The sequence below is a fragment of the Poecilia formosa genome, unplaced genomic scaffold (assembly GCF_000485575.1).
Source record: "Poecilia formosa unplaced genomic scaffold, Poecilia_formosa-5.1.2 Scaffold54, whole genome shotgun sequence".
NCBI lineage: Eukaryota > Metazoa > Chordata > Actinopteri > Cyprinodontiformes > Poeciliidae > Poecilia > Poecilia formosa.
In genome coordinates, this window is record NW_006799993.1 from 1,330,545 (window position 1) to 1,347,605 (window position 17,061).

Below are 17,061 nucleotides of genomic sequence, written 5' to 3' on the forward strand. Positions count from 1 at the left end.
GCATTCCTGTCTGTTTTAGCCAAGCCACCATGAAAAAACAGACATAAAGATAGACACTGCAGATGTTCATTCAGCATGTATAACATTGATTAACATATAACATTAACATATATATGGAGTTAAAACTTGTTTCTGCAAATGGTACCTGGTCAAATTTATCAATATGACCATTTTTTGCACAGCAACATAAAGTTAATCAAATTAGGCATCGCTGGTCTGAGAAGATAGAAAAATCCCAACAGTATATATATATTTTTTACTATTTTTTCTACAAAAATAACACTAAAAAAAGATAATAGACCTTCTAAAATAGCTTTGATTCTGGTGACTTGAAACAACTCTCAAACTGATTGACCCAACGAGGGCGCTCTGATTAAATGTCAATGTTTTTACAGGAAATGATCCCAGGCAGCAGTTTTGAAAAAAAAAAAAAATGGATGAAAAAAACAAGAGTTAATGGTATATTATGCTGGTGCACTCTGACGTGTTGCAGATTTCCACTGATTGGCCTGGCAGGAGGTGTCTGAGCTAAAGGTCAACAATTTCAAACCCGAGGCCACGAATGTTAAGCCAAAAGTCCAACATGGAGACAAAAAAAAAAAAAAACCTTTAGAGATGTATCCTGTCACTGATTGGCCTGCAGGGTGTCCGCATGATCAAGCTTAATGAGGCTGCTCAATTCAGAAATGTGATAAACGGTTTGAAGATATATGGACTTATAAGAACAAATATAATTTGTGTTTCTACAAACTACAGAATTTCTCTGTTCAGAGTAAGGTACAAGCCATGAAAAAAAGAGAACAAGGTAGATGGGGTCTTTGATTATAATTATGTTTTGAACTTGTGAGGTCGTCTAGTCAAATGCTCAAAACAGGTTAACAAAAAAAACAAAACAAAACAAAAAAAAAAAACAGCATCAGCCCCCAGTTCCAGGTTCCAGTGAATTTTATTATTTTATTATTGAAGGGGTGGGGAATCTCTGACATCCATCTAGACTAGAGCATTTGCAGTCTTACTGGTCTTACACCAAACTGGCAACACACCTGCACTTCATTAAAGTCTAAACAGAGAATCAGGAATAAGACTATTAATCTAATTTACAAACTCATCTACAAAACTAAATGGTCTGCAAAATAAATCATTTAGAACAGGGCAACTCAAAATGTTACTTTAAGGGAACAAAAAAGAAAACCCTCTATTCAGTAGAACCCAGTGATGCAATCAGTGCCATACAGCCATTTAAGCAGAAAATGCTGGGCCAGCCCCTCCCATAAACCTGATCAGGATACAGCATCTAAAATGGACAAGCAATGGTGAGTAAAAAAGAGAAACAACTAGCTTACCATAACAGAAACATTCATATTCATCCAACGGTCCAAAAGTGTTGACTTTTACCAAAACATAAGCATAGATGTGGACTGCAAAACAATTCTTGAACAAATAAATCTGGGATAGTGAGTGAAGCAAGTTACTAGTGCAATACTTAAACTAATCAACCATACAAAGATTAAATTAATCAGAAATAGGAATAAGGGACAAGTGGGAAACACAAACTGAACCACTTTGTCACAGGCCTGCAGGACAAAAATGAATACTTATTCTTCTAGGAAGACAATAGAACTTGTGGATTACACCTCCTACTTGTAATCCATCTCACCTGCTCACCTACAAACACAAACAACAAGAGACTTTCACTGTCACCGGGTAATCCCTGTCGGCGGATAATTTATACACCGGATCTCAGCTTTTCCTTGGCAGCAGATGGTTTTCCAATTCAGCGATTGGCAGAACAAAGCAGCCTGGTACTTCTGAATGTGCTTCCACTGAGTAATATGATCAAGCGTCCGCTTGAGAGAAACAAACATTTTCGTGACGACTTCAACTTAAGAAGTATGCAACTGATTTATCTGGTTGTCTCAGTCGAAAAGATGCCAAAATCATTTTGAGACTAAGCAGGATCTTCAAATCAGATGAAATCATGATCACAGACAGAAAAAGAAATGGCTAAGGTTCCCCCAGGATTGATTAACCCAGTGACTCAACCACCAGTTCTATATTTTTAAGGTACTTCTATGCATCCCATTTCGTATTTCTTTTTCTCATTTTCTCAGTTGTCATACACCATTGATGATTAACTCAAATGTGTAATTGTGCAATGCCCACAAACGTGACTCTGTTCTTAAAACAGTCCTGGATCTTCATAAAAGATTGAGAGAAGACATCCAGCCTGTACCAGTTTATTTGCTTAGACAAGACACCTGTTTATTGTATCATTCATGACCAGTGTAGCAAGTACACTACTTACCATTTCTCATTGGGAAAGTGACTGTGACCAATTTCGCTTAAACTAAAAGTTAAAGCTGTGTCAGTCCACTGTAGCTCTTTTGCATATTATTATATCTATTGTAATTTATTGATCTTTTTTTCCATCAGCAGCTTTTCTGTAAGATGACAAACACCTTCTAATTAGTTGCTAATTTACAGCCGAATGGATCTGCATCCAAGAGGTTAATGCTGTCTGATTCCACAGGAAATAACTGGCCCAACTCCAAATGGGAACGTTGGCCGAGGCGTCACATCTTCCCTCCCCAAGGAAGAGGCGGTAACACTGGTAATTACTTCCCAGACTACAAGGGCAGATATCTGTCCACCTTTGGATGAAGTCCACAAATTGAGGTCAGTCAGACAGGGAGAAAAGCGACAAGGTGCAAGCCACCGATGGAGGGAGTTTTATTGATGAAAATGCAGATGCTCCCAGTAAATGTCCTCAATTAAGATATTGCATTTCAATCTCTTCCCCGCTCTGTTTGTAATCTTGTATGAATTTGTGGTGGAACTGCAGCAATTATGGAGAGGAGGCCTGAGGGTTGGAGCTATGTAGCAGGATCATTCGGTCAAATGGGAAAGACACTGTGGGAACATTAAGAAACCAGCACCATGACAGGTTGAATCCGTGGTTTACTCCTGACGACGCTGAATAGATCTGGCCCGACTAAAACAGCTACTCAGATTTCATCATCTTCATCAGAATACAGATATCAACATGAAAAAACTAAAACTAGAGTACATATTTGTGCTTATTTTGGATTAGAAGATGTGACAAAAGCGCTAGAAACAAACAGTTTAATTTACCATTTATTTGTTAAAGTATGTAAGCAGTCCATCACCTTTACACTTATATCACCTTTCACTTTTTCTTGCAAACATCTTCTACTCTATTACAGGGAAGTTGTCTTTCAGAACATCTGCAGAAAGAATCAATTTAGTGCGTATTTTAACATGCATCCATCCGACAGTAAAAGCAAGAACATTTTGGTTTCTAAATTCTCTGACGTTTTCTATTCGGATAAGAATAGGCTTGAAGGCAGCCCAGTTTAGTAATTTATTCTCTTCATCCTCTGTGTGTGCAGAATATGATTTTTTAATTGTCTTGGTAAAAATACAGGGACGTACCTGAGAAGAATGTGGTCTTGAAGTTGGGCTTGTTGCCCAAAAGTGAAAAAGAAAATTTGCTAAAGCCCTTAATTCAGCCTCAGCAAAAAAAAAAAAAAAAAAAAACGTTAGGTTTTTTTTTTTTTTTTTGCTGACAGCAGACTGGATGGCCCCTTTTTTGTCTTCGTTTTAAGATCATTTTTAATAACACATTTGAACGCAATCCATGTTTCCGCTGTGTGAGGCTCCATGTGAGAGCTGGAGGTGCATCTTTTCAGGTTAAGCTTGGCCTCTGAAATTTCTCCAGATTCGGCACAGAAAGGAAGAAAGTGAGCGATAGATTCTGTTCCATCTGGAGTCTTTCTTGAATAGCTAAAAGTACTTCATTGCCTTTTTAAGTGGGACTTCAGCAACCTTTCTAACCTTTAAAAAGGTGCACAGAAGTATAAACGCCAACAGGGAAGAAATAAAGGCGAGCTTCATGCGGAACGAACAAACAATTCTGCATACAGCTGTCATTATTTTAAATTTCAAAGGATCCTTCAGATCATTATTCAAACTCTGTCCAGCTCCCAGTTTGGCCTCATATTCTTCTCTCTAGTGTAGGCAGGGTTAAGATCTGGTGTCTCATATTGAAATCTGAGAAGGTCGCCCTGCAGTGGTCCATCTTATCTCAGAGCTGCTCTATTCAAAAGAGGCCAATAGATGAGAGAGGTCAGAGCAACTCAGATATTGGAAAAGAGGTTTACTCACACCCACCATTAGTCGCTCTAATAAAATGCTTCCCCCTTCTCTCATCTTTCTATTAATATTCAGTGTGACTGGCTGGACTCTTTTCCCTGACTCAGACCATCCTGCTATGTGCTGGGGCCTCTGATCTGTCTCTCATAATTAGACTGATAAATAGGCCTTCTCCTCTTCTCATCTTTTTCCTTTCCATCCTGTTCCCACTCCTTTGGTTTCTATTCTTTTCTCTTGCACTCACTTACAAAAGGTTTCATCTGAAGCCATGTGGATCTGCTCGATAAACCCAAGTATTTCAGGTGTCTGTTGCTGCTCATTCATCAGGGTAATTCACTCAGTTTGGCTTAATAACTCTGGCTCTGCAGTGCAACACTGAAGGTCTGGCTCATAAACACACATAAACACACATTGGGCATATATATATAATATGTCATATTATAGTGTAGCTGCATTATTTTTTTTTTTTTATTTAAATTGAATTGACTGCTTCCTATTCAAGATCATTTCCATCGTTAGGGTATTAAAATGAATGGGAATTCTTATGCACAGCACATGTATGTTATCTGTAATTGTTCATGCAAAAAGAGTAAATGGATGCTTTCAGGTTCTATGTTTGTATTTTTAATGCAAATTGCTTTCCTGGTAGGCTTTAGCTAATTAGCTAATGGGTCGTAACTGAAAAGTCATTTTGCAAGCAACACAAGCCACTAGAATGCCTCCCCTAAAACTTTAGCAGAGGACTTCACACTTTAATTTGTTAATTTGGGGCTCCTCGCCGACTGAAGGGCCTTTGCTGCTGCGGCTTAAATTGTTTTTGCCTCGGGCATTCGGGCTCTTCCACTGTTTTTACAAGATTATCTGATACAATGTGATGGAATATGGTTTCCATCTAGCACAAACTGGTTTGATCAGGTCTCCAAATCTCTGATGCCATATTGTTTGAACAAAATGTGTGTAATGAAGGGGTGGGGAATGGAGGGGAAATCTTTGGTTCAAGCCATGGTGTCAGCCATGTAGATAAAGAGATCTGATCGCTAAAACCCACTTCTGTCCTAAGAGTGAGCTGCTTTTTACAGATTTAAATGAAAAGAAAGCAGCCCCTCAGAGTGCGCTTTCAGCAATGTGTGCAGAGTGTTGCTCATACCTGCCCCTCTGCATGGTTTCCTTCCACACTCTACTCCAGTAAACCCAGTTTGGGAAGTCGCTTTCTCTGCAGCAGATCTGATAACCGCGAAACTGGATAAAATCTAGCTGCTCCAATCTCTAAGAAGTCCTTCCCCAGGGGACGAGTGCCAGTGCCGATCTCAGCATTAAAATAAACTTTTGATGGTCATTATTAAGATAAGCATCATATTCGGCTGGCAAAAGATTAGCATGATAGCGTCAAAGCTTACAGTACAACTGTCCTTTCAAGGAAGTCTCAAAAAGGACAGTAAAGATGAAACGATCCTTAGCCAATCACATGGCTTGTTAACGGGGTCGTGTGTGTGCCCCGAGGAAGCTCAGTTATTAAGTAGTCATAAAGTATTTGTGTTTTTCTTTTGTATGAATTTTATATTTCAGTTTTTATTAAAACATGCTTTATTTTCCCACACGTTATTGATGGAGATTGCAGATTCTTTTACTACTTTTTAAACTGGGAAAATAGCCAAATAGCACTTTTTCTTGAATGACTGGAAATGACTAATTTAATTCAGGAAAAAAAATGCTTACCATATTAAGACTAATCTTTCATGGTATACTCTTCTAAACAGCAGTCATATTGTGGATTTCTTTTCAAGGTTATACACCATTTTTCACACAAAATTGTATCATCTAAATTGTTGCTGCACAAGATTTCCAATGATCAGGGTTAAAGACTTTGAGGATCTTTGATTCCCCAATTGAGTTTGCCAAGCGACGACAAACTCAATTGGGGAATCTAGCTAATCCATAAGGCATCTCTGCTGACCTCTGGCCTTTGTTTGGAGGATCGTTCACCTCCAGCGTCCTTTTTGAAACTTAGCCTCCTTAGCAGTTGCTATCATATAAGATGTGATTCTCATGTCATAGAATTTGAAGAAATTTACGACAGTTTAGCTTAGTTGCTGTTGAGGCTTTGTATTCTTCTTTGACAAATGTGTAAAAAGGCAATGCTGAAGGTTTTTCTACCTAAAATAGTGTAATGCACTGTATTTTAATGCATTAAAGTGCAAGGCAGATCTGCAGTTATGTGTATCAAATCCCTAACACATTTTAAGATTGTGTACGTCATTCATTTAGTGAATGAATACATATTAGCTATGCATTAAAAAACAATCATCCACTCACAGAACCAAATGAAATTGAGACCAATATACCTAACATGAAGGTGAGAAGGAACCAGAGAACCCTGAGAGAATCCATGTTTGCCCAGGGAGAACAAACCAAAATTGTAACCCAAATCCCTCTCAATGCAATGCAAAAGTGAGAACTGCACCACTGTGCAGCACAAAAAGGAATCTAGTATCCAAATATCTGCTAATTAACTTTCTGCTGAAATAGTTTCTCTTGGACAAGCTCATATTTTAACACAAGTTTATTTCTTATATATGTCTGCCTAATCATTAAAGGGTTCAATGTTAAGGTAGTTTCAGATATTTTATATTGATTAAGTTCTATCCTCACAGCCGCTAAGTGTGTTAAATTCTTGTCCTCTTGGAGAAGCTGATGTAGTCAAAAGAAAGCCCTGCCCACACTAGGTGAATGGTGTAATAACTAAAACATGAATGGACTTTAGGGTTAGAGTTTAGGGTGGAAAGGAACTCGATGAATATAAGAACCTATTATGAGTGGCATTATATATGACAGACTGTAAAAATTAAACAAAATCAAACAAAAAAAAAACATACTAATTGACACAAACATCTTGATTATTGTAAATCTTTTGACTTGGAACAAAAGTTACAACATGTAGTATGTTGCCCTCTTTTTTTGACTTTCCTATAGCCTTACGCACCACCTTGTTATCTACCCAATGACTTGTAAATATGTTTAGGTTGGCTTGCCATAGTTCTTTGTCCAACAAAAGTACAGAAAGGAGATTAAAAGATGCAAAAACCAAAACAAATTTTCTTCAAATATGTTAGAAATATCCCCTTTATCACCTAATTACCTGGATGTCAGCTGAAGCAATTTGGTATTTTCCTCCTATTGTGACATTTATCCAATTACCTGTGGAGCAGCTGAAACTTTTCAAACCTTAATGCACATTAGGAAAGCAACTGAACTGTCTCTGCCAACTCTCATAATTGATTAGTAGCAGCTTTTACTAGGTTGTGCATTGTGCGGACATGCAAGGATTTCAAAGTCTTGCTCCTAAAGATCCGCATTAATGTTGCATGAGTGCGAACTGCATGAAATTTGCTCGCACCATTTGCTCACTCAACCCTATTAACTCCAGTGGTAATTGACAGCCCCATTCCCTATGAATCCACATCTCATCAAATCACTCTTAATACATGTTAACACACCATAAGGGGACTAATAGTCAGAGGCAGCATTATCCAAATCGCTCTCATGAATAATGTAGATACATGTACGGGTGCTTGGTTACCATTCTAAAAGGTCCTTTTTTTATGGCATGCAGAAGCGTTTGCTCTGATTAATCTAAGATGCATTTGAATGAATTCTCAATGCAAATTCACAGTGAGAAAAGGAATAAGAGACCAGGTCATTTGAATACCACTGACACTAGATGATGGTGATACACTGTTATGCTTTTTAAATTGCATTTAATTAATTATTCCCTCAGGGTTTTTTTTCTTTTTTTCTTTCTGTACACACATATCATTTAATGGACTTGAGCCACGTGATCAAGGAAGACAGAGTACGGCTGCACATGAAATAACCCTGGAGGTATAGTTCAGACAGAGGCACCTGTTAATGTTTGTGACTAAAACATTAGTTTTTATGTATCTGAATATATATTAAAAAAATGACATTTTAACAACTGCAAGCTGTAGTATATTCTGTCTGCTGTGTTTGTGTGTTATGAGGGTCTAATTGGCCTTTTCCTAGTCCTCAGGTTTGCCCTAATTAAGGCCTTAAGAGCCAAGGTCTTTGCATCTGGACACCTGCGTTTTGCTGTCACTGCCACCGCAGCGCAACAGAAAGACAATGATAGCCAATTATCCCTTTTTATTCAGCCAAAGGAGGCCAAAGCAGGTCATGATTAAGGCATATGGAAGGGGTGGTGGGATTATAGTGGAGGATGTTCTGTGAACAAGGGAATGCCAGACAATAAGGGTGAGGGGGCCAGGGACCGTGCAGGTGTTAGACGTGTTGCAGTGTTTCTAGTTGTTCAAGTCCGTTAGCACTTTGTTTCTTTAGTTCAGTTTATTCCTGGAAACATAACTCTGATGTTACATGATGAAACGGACTCGGTGTCTGTGAAGTGTCGTGCTAAATAATAAATACTCTAACACAGTTGTTGAACATTCTGGCTCTTAAACGTCATAATTGGTAAAACTCTAAAAGTAACCTTTGTCTTTTTATGCCACATCGATATTCAAATAAACCAAAGCTGTTGTGTCTGGAGGTTTGTTGATGTTCAAAATATCACAGAAATTGAAAATTTTGCATATCATGTCTAAATGAAGTGTGTGCTACGACACTTATTGCTCAGTGGGTATCCCTTCTGGCCTGGGGATGCCTTTAAATCTCCAGGAGGATCTGCAATGTGGTAAGGAAACAGTGGATAGATTTGCTCTGGGCTGTTCTAATTGACCTTTTATCTATAACAAAAGCTGTCCTATGGATACAAATAAAAACAGTCTGAGATTATAACAATAACTTCTGAAGTAAAATACTATTTGGTAATCAATATGCTTGAATCAAAATAAAACTTTTCCAAAAACTTATAAACTGATTTGAAATCTTCTGGTTTCCTTCCAGAGCAACTCTACCGTTGGTGTGCAGTGAACTCTCACGGCCCTGGAACTCGGATTGCGCACATCAAGGCACACTGGTCGTTCTCACCCAGACACAGGATGCGGCTTATCAACCTCTATCTGCATGTGTTTTGCTGGTAGACTGGATGCATGCACTCGTTTAGTCTTTTCATATGTCTGAATCGAACTTCCCGTGTCAGCAAACCACAGCTTATGGCAACAGGTTGACTGAGCAGCACCTGTGCTAACGGTTTGATAGCACAGCGTGCCTCAGACTTTCACACCTTCTACTGTTTTTATTGTCGAACCTGTTCCCATATATATTAACCTGCATGTTTACCCGTGGTAAACATGAATGTGCACTAAAGGCTGATTTTCCTAACTTTTGACATCCTATTGTATGTTGAAATGAAAACAAATCTGTGTGATGAGGCTGTTTCTAGACCCAGAAAACAATTATAGACTGACATATTTTGTCTCTGATAGGGTATGGGAATCTGGTAACAGGACCATGCACTGCAGATGAAGCTTGATCTGGTGCATGCACGAGTTTCAGAATTGCCACCTGTGTGTGTTTGTGCTTTGACCAAAGCCACAGCAATATCCTCATTGTTGTAGCAACAGTTTTGAGAAAAAGCATCTACAGACTGAGTGAAAATCATCTTCCCTTCTGCTTCACTGCTATAAACATGTTCGTCAGAGTCAGTAAAACAGACCTTAGTGAAATGTGAGAACATCCTCTTTCATTTATATGAAACCATATCCACCTTACTGGGCCGTAGATGAGATATATGTGAAGACAAACAGAAATGCTGATTACAGCACCACATTAAGTTTAACAAAAACTATACCATAAGCGACAATGACAATGGATTAACATTTTTTGCTGTCTGGATAAATGAACTGCAACTAAATCTGTTATGTACAAGATATATTTTTCATTGACTGTGTTTTTTCATAGCATTCAACTTTGTGTGCTCAGTTTTTGTTCTTTGATGAAACTTTGCTCAAGTGTTACTGAGAGAAAAAAAACGACAAAAAAAAAAAAAAAACTTTACTGGCTGCTGAGGAGATTTGAATAAAATCTCGATAAAGCCTCGCTAATCTTCCGTTCCAATCTGATTCTCAGTGGGATATATCCCTGATGTCTATACTTAGGTGACCCACGCACCTTCTTTTGTGCATGTTCAGTTCCACAGGATCAGCGGGAAATTGGAAAGAGATGTAGTGTGCTCATGCCACCTCGAATTGGATTGCATGGTTTCTTAAATGAAAGCAAATAATTTCATGGCTAATGGGCTTAATTTCAGGAAATAATTCCACATTTCCACACTCTGCTATTTTGCATATGATTTCTGCCGAAGCCGTGCCACTTTTTGAAGGGATGCTGCTTTTCTTTCAGTCAGTGTTGTGGAACTGGAGAGCAGAACGGCGCTGTTTAGAAGATCACTTTTAACACATTCAAAATTGATCAAATGTGTCACAGTCTGCTTTGACGGTTCTGCTTTGAGCTTGCAGCAGTCGTGCTTGGAGCTGACAGGACCAGCACTGTTGTTCTCTGTGCTTTTATTCACTGGGGACAGAACAGAAGAACAAAGTTATTACCCAAAAAAACGATGAAAGAAGGAAGAAGAAGAAAAAAAAAACAGATATAAACAAGACGGAAAAATGTGATTGCCAACAAAGAAGTGATTAAGCCGCACAAAAAGTCTTCAGTTGTTAAATAAATAAAGAAAGTGTTGTAATTAAATAATGAATGAAGGAAGCGGTCCATAAAGCGTTGATTGATGTCCAGGAAAGGGGGTCTCTCTAATGGAGGCTGGCTGACAGTGATTGCGAAGGCCCATTTACCAGCTGATGTTTTGTTATGATTGGACATGTCAGTCTTCCTCCTCTGATTAAAAAGAGAGAAGGGGGGGAGTCCAAATGCGCCCCACGTCCTTTCCTTTATGTTTTTTTTTCCAATCTGTTGGCATAAAGCGAGGGTGCATATTATTTTGTCAATCCAATGGAATGGGTGACATTAAGGGATTTGTAAGGATAGAAACTGGCCTTTACATGCTATCTGCAACTTGGTCACGAAGTCGGTGTATTGATTGAGGCATACTGTATGTCTCGATCAATTGTCGCTTCAAAATGGACAAATTAGTTTCCCTACCCATGAGATGAGTGTAAGCCCTTGGGTTTGCTTCTAGGTTCTTAGTTTAGATTAAGTTAATTGAGATTTAATTTTTATACTTATCGGGGCTTTCCTCTGAAAAGTAATTGCCCCCTGAACACCTGATCCTTGTTTTACATAGCCTAAACTTTACCCAGGAGTATCCTGGGAGGTGGAATATTAAGTGGAAAAGTCTCGCAAACCTTGATTCCAAACTTCAACGTGACTTTGTGACGGCAACAGGTATTTTGTTTTCTTTGCTCATTGGATGATGCGAGTCTCATTAATCATTTCTTTCCGGTACTTCATCGCCTCAATCAGAGAACATGTTGCTACAGAACAAAACTCTGAAAACTACATTGTTGTTTATTTTTGCTTAATCCTAAACCTGATCGGCTAATTCTTCAGCATTTAAAATAGCAAATCCTACACATTTCAAACTCCCATTAATTCTTAGTTACTGCTAATGCTTTATCAAGATTGGGGAAAATTGATATTTGATGCACCACTGACATTTCAGTTTTCCCATTTACAAAGCACAGATGCATCTATAATTTTCTTCGCAGGTACACCTTAACTTTGAGAAATGGAATCTAAAAAAACCCTCAAAAATCACATTGTATGACTTTTAAAATTAGTTATCACTTTATTACATGGAAAATGTACACAATAGAAATATAGGACTTAATATTTGGTACAGTTGTTGTTTAAAATCTCAGATGTTGGACTCAAGTTGTTGGAGGATAACATTTAAAGTATTTTGAGGTCAGTTACAGCCTAATCTAAATACAGTACTCACTATATAAGAATGCAATACTTGCATTTAAGATGTGTCTGATTAGACTTTTTCTACATACTGAACCAATCTTAAAATCTGCTTCATTTTGTCCTAATGCTCCTGTCTTTCAATTCTCTGCAAGCTTCTTTTTGTGAACATACCAGCTTTACTGAGCGTTACTGGCGTAAAGTGTCTTGTCTCTACCAACTGCAGCCTTTTCAAACCTGCCATATGGAGCAGAGAAGGGTCTCTCTTTGTTGTCCATCACCTCGGTGGCTCTCTGCTAGCTGGCCACACTCCCAGAAACTTAGTTAAGGCTACTTTAAGTTTAGTCATTTTGACTTGTTGTTTGGCGTCTCTGGAGTTCAGCACATCAGATGGCGCTGTGGCGATTGGAGCGAGTGTAGAGAGACCAGTCAGCAACAGATGGAGGTATCTGGGAGGTGACTTCAACTGGGCTTTACCTCAGCAATGCTCTTTGAAGGTTTCAGGGGACCAGAAGGCTTTTTTAAGTCAGAAATGAAAATTATGCCTTTGAAAACTTTAAGTGTCCCAGAACTTTGGAGAAGGTACTTATCATGGTACAAAATGTTTAATCAAAAATTACCTCAAAAGTAAAGCGGAGTCTTTTAAAATGTGATTGATTGAATCATGTTGCCATCTTAGGTGATGATAATTTCAGTAAGACTGTTGACTTTTTAAGCATTTGTGGAAACCAGCAAGGAGTCTTCAGCTGAAAAAGGCTGACCATTATGCAAAGAAGGGGATCCTCCAGCAGCTCCTTAAATCTCCTGCAAGTGATAAGATAATTGCAGCCAGGTGTGCAATATGGTGGCCACACCGTCCAGCAGAAATGTTCTCTTCCAGAAAGGAGTTTAACAAGCACACACACACACACACACACACACCCACACACACACACACACACACACGGACAGGGATCCTGACAAAACCAAGATCAAACAATGACAACGTTTTAACTGCATGAATGAAATGATGAGCAACCCTAAAATGATTAACGTATATATCTTTAAAACATTTAATAAAGCAAAATAAGTGATGACTGACAAAGCAGGACAATTTAAAAGCATGTGGACAGAGAGATGCTGTGGGTTTGTTGCAACAGCTTTCATAATCTTCTTCTTTTGGACAATGTTTCCTTATCGTCGGACATCAAATACAGTACCCACGAATGCTGCTGTAATGCGGGATGAGGTCACAAGAGTCCAGCTCCTTTACAAATAACCGTGGCACTAAACACGTCAAGAGCTGCAAAAGAGGAAAGAGCACATTAATTCAGGCCAGTCGATACTTGTTAGCAACGCCAGCTAATAAATAACCCAGAGTTTGGACCCGGGCTTGGCCATGTTTTTCAGCTGCCCGTGGCATCTTAATGTGCTGCTTTAATCAGAACCAGCGGCTGTTAAAGGGCTTACGTTTGCACATTGCCTGCTACATTCCCCGTAACATTCCCCGTAACATTCCCCTCCATGTTCCGGGGATTTACATGGATCCAGTAAGCCACCACCAGAGCCTCTTGTCTTTCCTTGTTATTCCAATTCTTATTGTTTGAAACAACCCTATCCGCCCTTTGCTAACCCGATCCTGCCTTGTGTGTCTCTTTTTTTCATATCGTAAGAGACAAATGGCAGGAGTAGGGTCAGGGAGAATAAGAAAGGCTTTGGTAGGTAATGATGTTAGAACCCTGATTTTCCATCCGTTTTCCTGTTAGAGGGAAAGACCCTCTTCTTGCTGGTCTAAGGCATGCAGGGGAACGAGCAACACTGACACAAGCCGGATGTTAATACAGAGATTGTCCGATGATTATTGCAGGTTCACCGAGATTCAGATGGCAGATTTAAGTTGCCGTTCCGCACCGGTAGTCATGCCAACTGCACTGAGAAACTATTAAATGGCTCTGCATGGCAAAGTAGAGATACCCCCAAGAAGGAAGAAAAACGTCAGTCTATTGGCCCCACAAACCCAGGATAAGCCTCTCATCAGTTTGGGAGCAGCAGGCTGCTTATGGTACAAACTACTTTTGACACTCTGACTCATTTTCATACATATTGTTTCCATAACTTTTTGGTCAGGATAAGCAGCACAGCTCCTGGAATAAGTCTCTCAGCAGCAGACTCTGAATTCCCATAAACATGCACCATTACTTCAGTGAAACCTAAACTCATTCATGTGGGACATACAACAAAGAGAATGTATTCCAAATTTTATATTGTATAGAAAATTGACCAAATGTTATATTTACTGTTAGAAATACAGGCATTTATGCTTTATGGAAAATATCAGGCCTGAATACCCTTTTAATTGTTGAAGTTCTGAGAGAATCGACAAGGTTACCACCTTTTTATATTCTTTATATTGCCAACTCCATTATATTTTGTAATAGGGTTTTCTTCTCCTCACACACAGTTCGGGAATTATTCATAATAATGGGGCACTATTTTGCAAATCCACATTTGAAACTTGGTGACATGGCGGAATTGGTTCTCAGTAATGTTAAAATTTAGATATATGTTACAAAATAATCACCAAGGCAAAGTGCAGTTGGTAAATAAACAAAATTGTTAAATTTCTGAATAAATAGAGCAAGAAGTTATTTTATTTGTAAACTTCTACCATTATATCGAAACTCTGCCCATTAGAAACTGAACAGTATTCCTGCAGACATGAATGCCTCTGCTCATCTACGTTACCTTGGTGGTGTTTTCTCTTCGGCAGTATCTTTCAGGTGGATGTTCTCATCTCCAAAGTAAGACTCTACGCCAGTCGGCTTCAAGGTGTCTATGTCTTGCTACTGTGTTTTTGCTCCGAACGAATTTACCTGATTGTTGTACTCTGGAGAAAGTTTGCAGCTGGATGACAGTGTAGAGAATTCCCTTTGCTTCTCTCTTAGCATTTACCCTGACAGCAAAAGTTATCTGCGCCGTTCCTGACCTAAATATAGGTGAGCATTTAACACAAACCTGTAGACCTGGGTTGGGGTCTTTTTTCCTCCAACAGCTCAGTACCAGTGTGGGGTTGGGTGATGATTTGGTGATGAAAATTAGCCATGTGTTCCTTTCAGACTTCCATCTTATTGGCTGAAATCTACAGCAGCAGTGTTTGACTAGACAGGAAAGCCCAGTATTTTAATCACCACACTGAAACAGCTCAGGATTACTCCATAAACAAGCACAATTCAAACAGAAAGTTTGCCATGTTAAAACCTTTGAGACTGATATTTAAAGCAAGGGCTGATTTCTTCATTAAATCGAGTATATTTAGCAAAAACTTAGTCCCTATTTTCTAGAAGCTTTATGGTTTTTAAGCTGTTTTTATGTTTGTGTTTTGGTGGATTGTTTGCGGTTTTGCTGTGCTGCATCACAAATATTCAAAGACCCAACCTGAGATCTATGGATCTGTAAAGACTGGGGCTCGAAGGTGAGCTGTTTTCCAGTGTGCCCATGAGATTTCATAAAGACCCCTATAAGCCATGGAGTTTGGCAGAAAATGACTTTAATAAAAGGTTTTCTCTTTTCTGTTGGTCCTATCTTCTGAAGCAACAGCTCTTATTCCATCTCTGCCCACTTTCTGTTTTTTCTTGCAAAACATTGAGTCAACAGTTGTGAGCAAAATAGTGGATCGGGCGGTGTCAGGCTTTTTACTTTAAAAAAAAAATCACAGATCTGTGTTACTGATAGGGTGAAGAGTTGGGATGACAGGTGATGTTCAGTACAGACCATCACTCTGTTCTTTTGTTATCCCTGATCAAGAGGCAACACATGTCAAGCTTTTGAAACGGCTCCTGGAGCATGACCTTAGAGGCCCAGGTCCTGCACTGTGCCGCCGGAGCAGAGGCAGCTGCAACTGACTGACGCAGACGAAAAAAAAAAAAAAAAAAAAACAGGCTACATTTTCTTAATGCAGGTGTTTAAAAGCAGAGACACTGCCCTATTAAAAATGATAACTTTTTAGAATGTAGGGTATGCTGCTGTAATTTTTTATTATTTTGAAGATTTACCAATGTGGCACAGTCTCAAACTTCACATATGAGGACAGATTTCTGAAGTTACTCCTTCTATTCAAGATCAGACATTAAGACCTGGGCTATAAAACATGTTTTCAGGTATTTATTTATTTATTTTTTGTTCATTCTGATCTATTTCTTTCTTTAACTTTAGATGTTTTTAATATCTTCTTTCACAACCTGTAAATCACACTCCTGAAAATTGGACAGATGTTGCTGAAAGAATAAGTCAAATCAAGACAGACATGACTAAGTATGCTGAATGGATGAAGCTGCCAGCACACTCACCCTGGGAACAGCAACATCAATAGAGTAGAGGGGATATTATCCTACCCCAGCAGAGGTCACTCAGGAATTAATGAACTTTCAGTCGGACTTCTTATCCCATCGTATTGACGGGATGAAGTCAGAAACCTCACCGGTCCCAGCTACAAGAACAGAGACAGTTTCCTGGAATGAAAAAGCGTTGCCTCTTATCTCTGAGACAGGTTGTAAGAAGGGCCGGTGAACAAGGCAGAGGGCACACACACATAATCACACACACACAAATCCCCAAGAGTGAGAGTGCTCGGCACGCCAGACCATGCCAAGTAAAACACTCGGCTCAGGTCAGATAAAACCAGTGGCAGATGAATTGCTCTTAACTGCTGAATGGCTGCTGTGGAAAAAAAAAAAAACGGTTTGTTGTGACATATTTTTAACTTGAAATTCACAACAGTTTTCTTAAGTTACACTGAAGGAAGATTTTCATACTTCAAAGTCAGTCCTTTGTTTTTTGAGTCACTCTTTCACTCACCAAGTCAAATACAAATTCAACTCTTCTTTTGTTAGAACTTGCAAGCGACGGAGTTAAAGAGCTACCAGAAACCTGGTTAAGTTGAAATCGGGCAGATTTATGCTCTTTAGAAAGCTTTAGAAAAACATGTAATCCTGGACTCAGCACCTCTACAGACTTGCTGTTTTTTGGTAGCTCACCATGCAAAATGTTGACATTTCTTTAATGAATAAGTCTTTG

At 38.9% G+C, this 17,061-nt stretch overlaps 1 long non-coding RNA gene across 2 annotated transcripts; it reads left to right on the forward strand.

The window, feature by feature from the left end:
* Positions 1-1,214: 1,214 nt before the first annotated feature.
* Positions 1,215-10,185, forward strand: LOC103138753 (uncharacterized). Of its 2 annotated transcripts, none has more exons than XR_476315.2 (3): positions 1,215-1,313; positions 2,531-2,611; positions 9,091-10,185. It is a non-coding gene; the product is annotated as an uncharacterized LOC103138753 (long non-coding RNA). The 2 variants fall into 2 exon arrangements; XR_476316.2 differs by lacking the exon at positions 1,215-1,313 and adding an exon at positions 1,726-2,064.
* The last annotated feature ends 6,876 nt before the right edge of the window (positions 10,186-17,061 follow it).